The sequence below is a fragment of the Spea bombifrons genome, chromosome 12 (genome assembly GCF_027358695.1).
Source record: "Spea bombifrons isolate aSpeBom1 chromosome 12, aSpeBom1.2.pri, whole genome shotgun sequence".
Classification (NCBI taxonomy): domain Eukaryota; kingdom Metazoa; phylum Chordata; class Amphibia; order Anura; family Pelobatidae; genus Spea; species Spea bombifrons.
Window position 1 is genome coordinate 23,757,584 of NC_071098.1, and position 12,213 is coordinate 23,769,796.

The window sequence follows — 12,213 nt, forward strand, 5'->3', positions numbered from 1 at the left end:
CTTGGCCTTTCCAGTGGAAAAACTGGGCCTATTTTTGAGCTAATAAGATAACTAAAATCTAAATATGTTTAAATATATATAAATATTATATATAATATAAATTCAATATATATAATACATATCTTTACAGTTCTAAATATGTTTTTATTTCTAAAATGTTGTATAAGCACATTCCTTGTCACTTTGGTTTGTGATAATAACATGAAATTTAAGATCCTTTTTGAGCAAGTAAGTTAATAAGAAGAAAAACGGCAATCTGAAGGATCATGCGAGAGTTTAATTAGAATCCTAATATAACTTTCGCTATCTTTCAAGGGCATCTGTGAGCAATTACACCCTCTCCTGAGAGGTCAGTATTTGCATTGACAGTACTAAAAAGTTCCCAATCTCATTTGCTTAGCGGAAATATTTTAAGAAAAACAATAATTATTTTTTAGTAGCCCTATTTATAGAGTGAGAGAAATAAAAAAACACAGCTGCTAAGTGTGTGAACCCTGCAGTATGTTACCAATGTTTAGATACTTTAATATTTTAATGCGTGGAAGTTTAATTAAGAAAGAGTAATGAGAGAGGTCTGTATGGAGGCCCATCCAGCCCATGAGTGGCCCAGACTCCTATGGTTCCTGGGCCATAGGCAGTTGCCTCTGTTGCCTAATAAGTCATTTAGCCCAGGATGGAAATTCCCCAGGTTCTTCTCAAGAAATGTGGCTTTGTTAACATGATTTCAGGTTTAGAGACCAAAATATGTCCCTAATTACACTGATCAAGACCAAACCCGTCTTACGATCATGCCAATTTAGCCCAAAAATAGCAGAAAGTCCCATAACTTCCTAAATTAGAATTATTCCAAGGGAAATACCTATGGCTGCCTAAAATGAATTGGCTGATCCTTGAAATGCAATACGTTCTACGGTACTTTAAATTCAATTCAAGTCAGAATTCAATTCATGCAAGCGTAATAAAACAGTAATATAACGGAATGGTTTTGGAAGCCTGTGTTAAGCCAGAAATCAATATTAGCATTTTGAACACCACCTCCGATCATTTGACTGCTAAATTTTGACCGAATTCCTAATTTGTTTTTCTCTTTGTAACCTGACCTTAGAGCAGGAACCAGACTTTTAATAGAAAAAAATCCAATTTTTATTCATATCAGAACTCAATGGTAGCCTCTTCATAAACCATACCGAATTCTGAATGGTAATTTTATCTGTAATTTAATTGTGAAATAGCATGGAACTTGGGTATGGAATCATATGGCATTATGCCTAATTCTAATCTATATTTTCTACAATACTAGGTTTGAGCACAAAGTGTTCTTCATTAAGTGTCAATGAGAAGACCTGTTAGGGAAGCATGCTATCTACGGAATATGATGGCACTATATAAAACAATAAATAAAAATTCCTAGGTATGTATATGACATTTTCTTAAGAATAGCGAGGCTTTCTTTTTGCTTGAGTAACAAATTGAAACAGGTTTTCAGAACCAGTTCTAGTAGAGAGTAGAAAGTAGGCTGAAGCCCTGGAGCTCTCCCTCTCCTTATAGGATTCAGAAGGCTCCACAGCTGGGATAAGGGGATGGTCCTAGTTATGCGTAGAGGAAAGGGATGTTCTCAAATCGCCTTGAATGAGATAGGATATGGGCAAAACATGGATGGAGAGTGGCTAATATTTCTGTCCAGTTTGGAATATTTCACACTGGTCTGGAGGCCCGGTAACCAGTACTGATTTCTGGAGCCCCTAGGTGAGTGGTCCTTACATTACAAAAGGAATTGGTGTCCTTCAGGATGATTAGAAGATATATCTCCCTCATATCTTCCTTACTGGTCCCTAGACAGTAAAATGGTCAGACTCGATGGGCCAAATGGTTCTTATCTGCTTTCAAATTCTATGTTTCTATGGCATAGTGACTGCACCACGCCAGGCTCTGCTTTCTCTGATCCCATTTCCCCAGGTATGTGACCAATCACTGAGAATAATACGAAAATAAATAAGTAGTAGGGTTCGTAAAATATTATGCATCACCACCTCTGCCAGTTTGGTTTCATTACATACTATTATGCCAAATCAATAACATATGGCTTCATTCAGCATCAACCTGGTATTAAGATATTGATTGAGGCCATCTGACCCATTATGACATTTCTAACTTGAGTAATGATTTATTTGGAACAGCCTAAAGTGATAAGAAATGTTCTGATGGGAAACTATTCTTCTATAAGTTATCTCAGGCTTCCTCCTGGGCTTCTCATTCTCGGCCCCAATGCTAGAATGCCTTTAATTCCAGCAGAGCCAATGTGTGCTTTTTTGTATGCTATAAAATAAGTGCAGGGACAGTGATGGATGGAGCCAGCTTCAGCTAAATTTTTTCGACATCCCTGAGTCCCCATTTAGTAATCCTAACCTCTCGTAAATGTCATTTTAGTATAAAAAAAAAATGAACAGCTCTGTCTGCTCCTTGATAAATGGATTTTGCTCTCCAGATTAATTTAACTCCGGGAAAGATACACTGTTTGTATTGAGTGTGTACGGCTCAAATATATTTCTGAAAGCTTTTCATCTCCTTCCACTTTTTCCTCCTCATTCTCCATTACGGTAATAATAAAATTAAAACTTGCAATTGCTTAAGATGTATTTATGCAGTCGGGTCTGGGATGAAGCTCTGGTGCTGCATGTCTAATGCTCTGTTCTGCATGACGGCACCGTCGAATTTTAAAAAATCCACTTATAAGAAATGCGGTTCCTCTAAAAGAAAAGAAGGAAAAAATTTCAAATATAGCAAGCGATTTTACAGATTGTATTAAGTTGTCCCTGCAAAGCCTTCTCTGACAACAGTTTCAATGCTCCTTGTTTGTTCTTGTTAAATAGAATTATTAATTGAATCTAATTATATTCATAATTATTGGACAAAGTTCAAATTACTAGGGATAGGCAGGTTTTTCCCCAGCGCTTCCTTCCTGAAGAAGCATAACTTTTTGAGGGCAATTCTTGATATTTGAATGTTGTGTATTCTTTCCTATCTTAATATAATGGAATGACCAAAGACTGTATTGGGAAAGATCCTTTTGAAGAATTATCATATTTCAAGGGATTTTTGTATGTATTATGTATGTATGTGAGCATGAATTTGTATGTATAAGTGTTTATGAGCATGAATGTCTACGTATGAATGTGTGTTAACCTGAATGTGTATGTGAAAGTGTTTGTATGCACGAGCATGAACGTGTAAGTATTTGTGTGTGAGCATAGATGTGTAATTGTGTGTGAGCATGTGTGTGAGCAAGTGGTGTGAGATGGAGTTTGTGTTAGCATGAGTGTAAATTTAAGTCTTTGTGTGTTAGCATGGATGTGGATGTGCATGTGTTTGTGTGTGAGCATGAATGTGTGTATATATATATATATATATATACATGGGGTGAGCCAGGGAGTGTGTGTGTTAGAATGCGTGTATAAGTGAGTATGAGTAAGTGTATGTGTAAGCTTGTGTATGTGTATTAGTATGTGTTAATTTGTGTAAATGTGTTTACATACAGTTTGTGTGCCAAAGTGTATGTTGGGGGAGGAGCAAGGGGCAAAGACAAGCCATTTGGGGGCACAGATAAGCTGTTTGGGACACTAAAACACTGAGGGGCAAAGATGGCACAGGCAGGCTGTTTGGGGGTTAGGGATTAGCTGCTTGAGGGCAAAGGTGGCACTCACAAGCTGTCTGGGGGCAAAAATTGCCCTGGAGGTCTGATATTTCTTCAAATGATTTAGGTTTCTAATGTTTAATCCTCCTACCAATAGATGATTATTTTTGATACTCAGCCTAATATTTTGTTCTTCCCTGTTTTACATGTTAAAGTAAAAGTTATGTTTTACTATCTATTATTTTGTGGTGTTTTGTGGTGCTATCTTCCACCATATCCTTAATCCAATTATAAATATATCAATGAATCACATGCCAATGTACGAGTAATGCATTACACGTACACGTCATCCAACATTATCAACATACAAAACATTCCAGTACATACATACCAACAAGTACAAAATACCCAAAGCATCGGACAAGAAGACGGGACCCCCGTGTGATTCCTACTTTCTTACTTGCTTGAAAGTAGCACCAGGAGCCATAGAAATCACTGGTGACTTGCAGTTGCATTAAACCCTCCCCAAAGCCAGATATTCGAGAAAACCCAGAGAAAGTCTACATGAATCTGGCTCTAAGTGCCACGCAAGTTCTGCTCTAGAAAGAGTTAATGTCAGACTACTGAACACATGACTGAATGGTTAATGGATCTTCTGAGGGGGAATTGTCCACTGGGTCCAACCGCATAACATTGCTTTTTTATCTTTCTAATTCAACAGGGCATGATTATCCTTTATACATTCAATGTACATGTTTTTTTTATTGACAAACACATCATTTATGTAATAACATCCTTGCAGTTATCCGGTTTCTCATTACATCCTCCGATGACCAGATTTTTTAATTGATCTCATTAATTTCAGTGTCACGCATTAACTATTGATCTATTTCTTTTGCGTACGTTATATAATACATCTTCTTATTTTAATCTATAACTCCCGTGTTTACAATATATAGTCATTTATAAAATAATAATTAAAAACCCTTATACTTAAAAAATTTATTTGCTTGCCTTATACACGGAATGGATGCGATAACCCCATTTTAGGAAGATTAATGGGACTGCAATTTTACATTCATTTAAAGGGCTTAAATTGTAACTCTTGTTTCCATTTGTATGTGTATTAATAATGTCTGTCTAGTCTAAAGTTATTATTATTTTATTTTTTTGTTATTTTTTTGTTTTATATAGCACCATCATATTCTGTAGTGCTGTACAATGGGTAGTCTGCTGATTCCTTTACCTATGTGTGATGGGATTAGTTATATTGTGTTATTTGTTAATTATGTTAATCTGTTCCTGTTTCTTGTTGTTATGTCAGCCCCCCCCCCCGGTAACATGGCTATATAAAATATGCCTTTTCCCAATAAAATATGTTCCCTTGCATCCAGACCGGTATGTCATGACTAGCGGTATGGTTCTTTGAGATACTTTTTTCCATAGAGGAGCAGTCTGAGAACCGGAGTGGACTGTTGTATTAAACATTTGGTTTAGAAGAGAGAAAGGAGAGGAGAGAGAAAAAAAGAAAAGGGAGAAAAAAGAGGGGAGAGGGGAGTTATGGGGAAGAGGAGTGACTAGAGAAAGGAAATGTAAGAGGGGATACAATAGGTAAATGAGATAAGATAGGGTTAGGGTTAAGAAAGGAGAGAAGAGGAAAAAGGGAGAGAGAGAGGAGAAGAGAGAAAGGAAGGAAATAGGATAGAGGAACAAAAAGCATAGGAGATAAGTGAAAAATGTAAACGGTGAAGGTAGCTAAACATTTAGTAATTTTACTCTTCGATAAAACATGCACATTACCAAAAGGTAATCGGCACAGATGCTTAATGCAAGAATGGCGGGTAGAATTAAGAACACCGCAAATGTAACATTTTATTACTTTTCTGGAGACATGAAAAGTGTTTCATTCCTGGGGTTAAACCAAGCAGTTCATTAAATCTGAAACAAACCAATGCATCTCTTCGTTTTGTTATTAATGATTTCCTTGTTGAAATCATTTCCGGAAACAGAAGCAATTTTCTTGTATCTTGAATGTTCCTATTCTCTCGCATGTCATTACTCTTCTTCATTTATATAGAGAGGAAACCAAGGTTAATTTAGGAGGCTTTAGAGATACATAAAAATACTTTCTGCTTGTTTTTATTCCCATAGTTCTGAACAGGGGTACATCTAAGCCTAGGAGGGGTAGGGAGTCCACAGGTACTAAACCTGAGCCAACTGATGTGAATCTATCATAGGGTGACCAGTTTCAATTTTATATTGTCTAAAAAAAATCCTTTTAATGTAAAGCTCAGCATTATCACATAGGGTAACAACATTCAGTCACAGAGAGCCACAGAGATCTCCCCTCCAATGCTGCATGAATCAATATCCAACTATCCCTCAAGCTCTTCAGTTTCTGGTCCTGTCGTATGAGACCAGCATCGACTATGATGTCATTGTGTACAGAGACCACAATGGAGGTGTTGTGAGAGCTGCCTGTCAGCCACCCCACCTTTCCTTGAACAATGAGCACAATACAGTGGGATACTAAAATATAGTGGATGGGAGGATGATGGTTGGGGGGGCATGAAGTTGATGGGGTCCTTGAGGGAGCATGACAATGATGATCTTATGTCTACGTGGATGATCCTGGGGGCAATAATGGTGGTGGTGGGTATTTAGGAAACTTTTATTTCATTTTTACTTATATGAAGATGATGATGATGGGGCAAAATTGGTGGTGGGACATGAAACTGATGGGGACCATAAATGACCTGAGGCAAATTATAACATTTTTATATAGATTGTTAAAATTCTGGTGAAAGGTTTTTAACGACTAGTGTGTGTCATGTTCAAAATAATGGCACTGAGAAGTATGGCCATCCCTGTCCCTTTTTTTAGGGAGTGCCTTAGTGAGGGGTGTGGCTATCTATGCATAAGGCGGTCCTAGCTGCTCTAGGGGCGTCACTAGCCATGGGAGGGGTGGGAATAGCCCCAAGTACCATTAAATGTGTTGGATTAGAATAGGGCGGGGAGTGGGAGTAACTTCTCAGCGTCATAGAATGAAGAGAGTGACCCGCAGACCCAGGACAGCAGAGCTTCACTCAGAGCCTCGGGGTGAAACCCATAATATGGGGCTGGTCTTCAACTACCGTCAGGCTGTTTTTTCCTAGTCCAGGCCTGCATGGAAACATCACATAAAGCTTCTTAATGCCCACCCACAATGGGGGATAAGTGTAAGAAGTGTTTCTGATGCAAAGCTCCAAAACTGGTGGTCTTATCATCATAGCAACGAATCATTCCTTCGGTTGCTATGGTGATAAGCGTACCCTTTCAAACTTTGCACAAGAAGCACTTTTTCTACAGAACCCAATACTGCAGCTTGGTCATCATGATCATTATACGCTAAGATTTCTATGTAATTAAAATAAATTTAAAAAAAACACAACCCCTTATTTAATGTTCACTGTCTACCAACACTGATTTTGCAAACACAATAGTGAATCGGCGCCTAAGAACGCGTTGAGCTGTCAAACTGTCTCTCTATAAATACATTTGCAGATGTCTCTGTATTGTATCCGTCCGTAATACCTTAGCCTTGCACTTTGCTAAAATAAACCGCTATCACTTTGGAATTAGAAGTTCTAAACAGATGTCGCCGGTTTGAACATGTTTATTCTTCAATGAAGAAGATGATAAAAAAAAGAGCAATTTTACATTTAGCAAATGTGGCAAAACAGATTAATAGATCACATTTTTGTACTTTTCTGTTTTTCTATCTGTAATTATTCGGCTATGAGTAATACCGAGAACTTAAAGGTAAATTTGATTTAGTATGAAGACAAGATGAGAGAAACACATTGTGAATTGATAGATTGTATTTATAGCTTTATTTTGGCTTCGCTGTAAGATACGTTTGTTTCTTATACATTAAAACCATACAGCAATCTATCACGCCGTGCAGGCGCGTAATCTTTATAATCTACATCTTCACAGTGGTTTAAATGCTTGTAGCATTTCTTATTCGTTTTGAAACCGTGATATTATGGAGTGTATTGCAAATTGTCTTACCGACTCGTGCACCTGACCCGCATGATATCTGACTATTACACCATTTATTCACAAAGTAGACTTTTGGCATAGGTGACTAAATGGGCCGAATGGTTCTTATGTAAGTTTCCTTTAGCTTGTAGGATCCGACTCTTCTAAGGAGCAAAGCAATAATGTTAACGCAAGAGGAGTAAACATCTCCACTCCATCACGGGGAGCACTTGTGATGGTGTTGTCTTTGATGTCTACTCAGAGTCTCATCCAAATCTCAATTATGTTTTATTTATTGATCATTCATATCTGCCTCATTTTTACATTTCTCTTAAATCAGTAAGATAAGAAGATAGAATCTCTCTTTTATTCATCTTCTTACCTCTATTTGCACAGTATATATCCGGCCTCTCCCTCTTCCATAGTATAAATTGGCAGGTTGGGGAGATTTCCCTTGTGGCCAGTCCACTGAGCAGTTGCCAACCAAGTTGCCAATAGGACTATCTGCCCCTGGTTTTGCAGCAGAGGGGCTACCTTCCCCCTTAAGCTGCTGCCTAGTCAGCCTAGGCCAGAATACAGCACTGACTCGACCTCCATTCTGTTAAACCACCTTTATAACCTACTTTGTTCCTTCCCAGTCCTACGTGAGTCCTACAGTTCTCTTCAGTCTCCTGAGACGTCATGATAAAGCCATAAAAGCAACCTCCTTCCCGATCAATTATCCCATTTACAATCGTTGCTGCCTTACGTATAGTGCTTGTCTGAGGCCGTCCAATATTGTTCCTCCAAAATGTGATCCTGTTTTCTCCCCTGGTCATCACATTTTAGTCTGTTACACATGATTAGCCGTCTGCTCCATAATCATGTCCCAACACCATTTTAATATGAGACATTGCCCATGTAAGTATAAACATAAGTTACATCTAATGAAGTAATGTTATTCGGGTAATATTGGATCGCTAAGCATCACTTTTCACTTAGCAGACATTAGGATGCACGCGGGTTCCTCTGGTCCATACTAATGATCTGCAGAATGGTTATGCCCTGCCAGCTGTGCCCAGACTTAAAAACCAATTCAGCTTGCCAACTTCATTACCGTCAGTAAGTGAGGAAATGTCACTGCACTAAGGCTTTGTGTTTCTGGGGTGCCCTTTTCATTCCTTTCTGAGACGTTGGCAACGAAATCCTTTTAATCAACAAAGCTAACAATAGAAACTCAGATACACGAGGATGTGCTATGATTTTAAGCTTCTCCTTTGTAATTCTGATATGATGCCAATATTTACTAAGAATACAAACTAAAGCTATGATTCTGTGTTAAGATCTCCACTTAATCGGGCTTTTCCAGGCCTTTACTTGTTTCTTAAAATCAAGTAGTAGCAGTTGCACATTTATTTAACAAAACTAGCATCTACAGAGTTAACGGAGAGGAAACCAAATCAGATGATGGTAAATTACTGGCAGATTACTATGTTAAATTGTATCCAATATAATCAATTGAATGGAAAAAAATAAGTGTCACGCTATCAATCAAAATTAATTGTCTTGTTTAGACCTGGGACCAGGGTGGCGTAATCTATTCTTCATGGTGTGTCGTATCCCCTGCTAATTAATCATGCAGATATTTGGATATATGGACGTTATTAGAACCTTTATTTTATGAAGCATTTGCCCATATTGGCTCCTGTACACGAGGTTTAGATGAGATGGAGGGGTATGGCACTTATCCAAATTCACATTGTAATGGATATAATAATAAAAAGGTTGGCCCTGATGAAATCGAATAGATTCGTGAAACAAGTGCCTAATGAACAAGGGAGGCTTGCTCTGGAGGAGGTAAGATGGCTGCCAGTCAGCTCAGGAGCCAATTGGCAGCCTTCCCTACAGCAGAAAAATGGTTCTTCAGCAAACCAGTGGAGGGGAGACCCTAGAGTGCCACCACATATGAAACCCATGGGGTCTACTTTGCCAACCATGTATCACATACATTGCTGGCACTGAAATATTTAAATTATAACGGCGTAGAAGTGTGTCTCGTAGTATCAACAAATGCCAAAGGAAATCACCTAGAACAGAGGTTTCCAAAAGGTACCTTGTAAGCTACAGCTAGCTCACTGCCTGCCTCTGAGTAGCCTTCAAGAGGGCAATACACTGGGAGAGTGGGTGATGTATTTATTCTACAAAAAAAACACTAAATGGACAAGTACGATTTTTTAATTAATTAACTTTTAATTAATTTAATTAATTTTTAATTAATTTAACATGTTGAATTCCCAAAATAAATGTTTTCATGGTAACTCTCAAGGTTCTTGGTAAGTGGAAGCAGTTCACGCCCACAAGAAGAATACTCAAGATAAGACCCCCCTAATGTCCTTTTAAACACATTTCCATATTCCTTAGTTACTGAGAAAAATGCTGAATGTCGCACTGGACAAGATAATGTTGTAGCTCTAAGAAATCATGTGAAAGTGATAATTTTGTTCCAACATACTTGTGTCTTTATCAGATTTATACAAAAAAGGCCTATTTTGCAGGTAGACACTGATATGTCTTCATGACAAATGTAATTTACTTTCACATTCAAGGGCATTGGATATGAGAAGAAACACTATACATCTATACAGATTATGTAAAGTATAAAATGATGAATGGAGACATGTAAAGATAAGCAAAAAGTTTAATCCGTACAGAAAGAAGTTCTCCATAACATGGATGACATTTGTCACTGGAGTCAACATTAATAGAGCTTGTCATAAATACCAAATCTGATATAGTTTTCTGTGTTTTAGTTGTTTGTCTTTGTTAAACTGGTTAACTATTTCGGTGATAAGTTGTACAGTAGCTGTACAACTCTGAAAAATACCCCTCGTCAAATAGGTCTGACTATGAGACTAAGATCCAGATCCCCCGCAGCGCTGCAGAGGACCTGGATCCTCCTCTCTGGTAACCCCCACCCAAAACTTACCGGTGCTTCTGACTCCCTGGTGTGTAGTCAGGCAGTGGGTAGACGTCTACGCGATTCGCTGCAGCCGGAAGGAGGTGCTGTTAGCAGCGGGGGTTGTCTGCGTCCATCGCACAGACCTTCTCCGGCTGTGAGAGAGAAGAGTTCCCTGCACCGCTGCAGACCAGACTTACCATTGCACCCCTAGACTCCTTGGTGTCTAGTGGGGCCGGCCGGTGGTCGTCTGTGCGATGCGTGTAGACAACCTCCACTGCTGGCGGAAGAGCCAGGTACCCTGCTGCGCCGCGGGGGATCTGGATCCTAACCCTGCTGCTTGCCCGCAGCTAAAAGAAAAACACCGGCCTGATGCGAATTGCGATTAACCCCAAATATCGGCCGCACCCCCACGTTAAAGACTTAAAGTGGGGGGAAACAAGTGCAGCCTATTTTTGGGGCAAATACAGTATATATATACGTACACACTGCAGTTCAAAAGTTTAGGGTCACTTAGAAATGTCCTTGTGTTTGAAAGAAACGTAAATGTCTTCCATTAAAATGACATGAAATGGCTCAAAAATCCAGCGCAGACGGGGTTAATGTTGTAAATGACCGTTGTAACGGGAAGCAGCTGATTTTTAACAAGATGTCTTCATAGGTGTAGAGAGGCCCTTTATCACTCCCATCATTCCTGTGTTCCTATGGCACGTTGTGTTCACTAATCCAAGCTTAACCTCTTAAGGACAATGGGCGGCCCCAAAACCCATTGAAAACAATGCATTTTGAGCCCGTACATGTACGGGCTTTGTCATTGAGTATTATGCCTATGAGGCTAATTATGTCACAGCGAGAAAAGTCCTTGTTTTCCATGAAAATAGCTAAGTGATCGATCGATAGATAGATACATAGATAGATAGATAGCAATAACTCACCCACTCGCCTGTAAAATGACATCATAGGATTTTATTTCAGGTGAAACCAAATTGATAAGGAAGGAAGAAAAAGAAGATGAGAAAAAACAAGGTGGTTGAGTGTGTGACTGTGTGTGTCATCTTTAAATTTAACCAGTATGAGAACATCAAGCATCCCGCTGAGTAAAATGTTTCATCAGTATGAACATATGATTCTTTAGAATAAGAATAGAATAAGACAGAGAAAAACTCACTGCAGGTTGGGCTGAGCATAGAAGAATTTATACAACAAATGAACTACTCATTCCCACGCAAGACTGCCAAAGGGCAAGCTCTTTACGCAGATAGTGTAAGAATTCGATCCAGGGAACTGTGATTCAACTGTCGCAAAAGCAGGTCTCGAAACTGAAATGTCCAGACCAAGGTCCAGACTTTTTGGTAGTTTCATCTATTTTTGGAATAAAACCCAAGCATTATTGAAAATAGTACAGAAATAAATAGTCTTATTTCTTACTATGTATTTTAGAAAAGATTGGCAGGGAAATGGCTGCATGAAGAATGGTGGAATTACTCTTGTAGATTTGGTTGCCTGATTTTAATGGATATATTAAAACCCAGGACAATGCATTTTCCTGGAATGAGAATTCTGAGTGAAGGAGGTCTCAGCCAATCAACTTCTGATTGGCTGAGAGTTCATGAGCCCCTCCTTC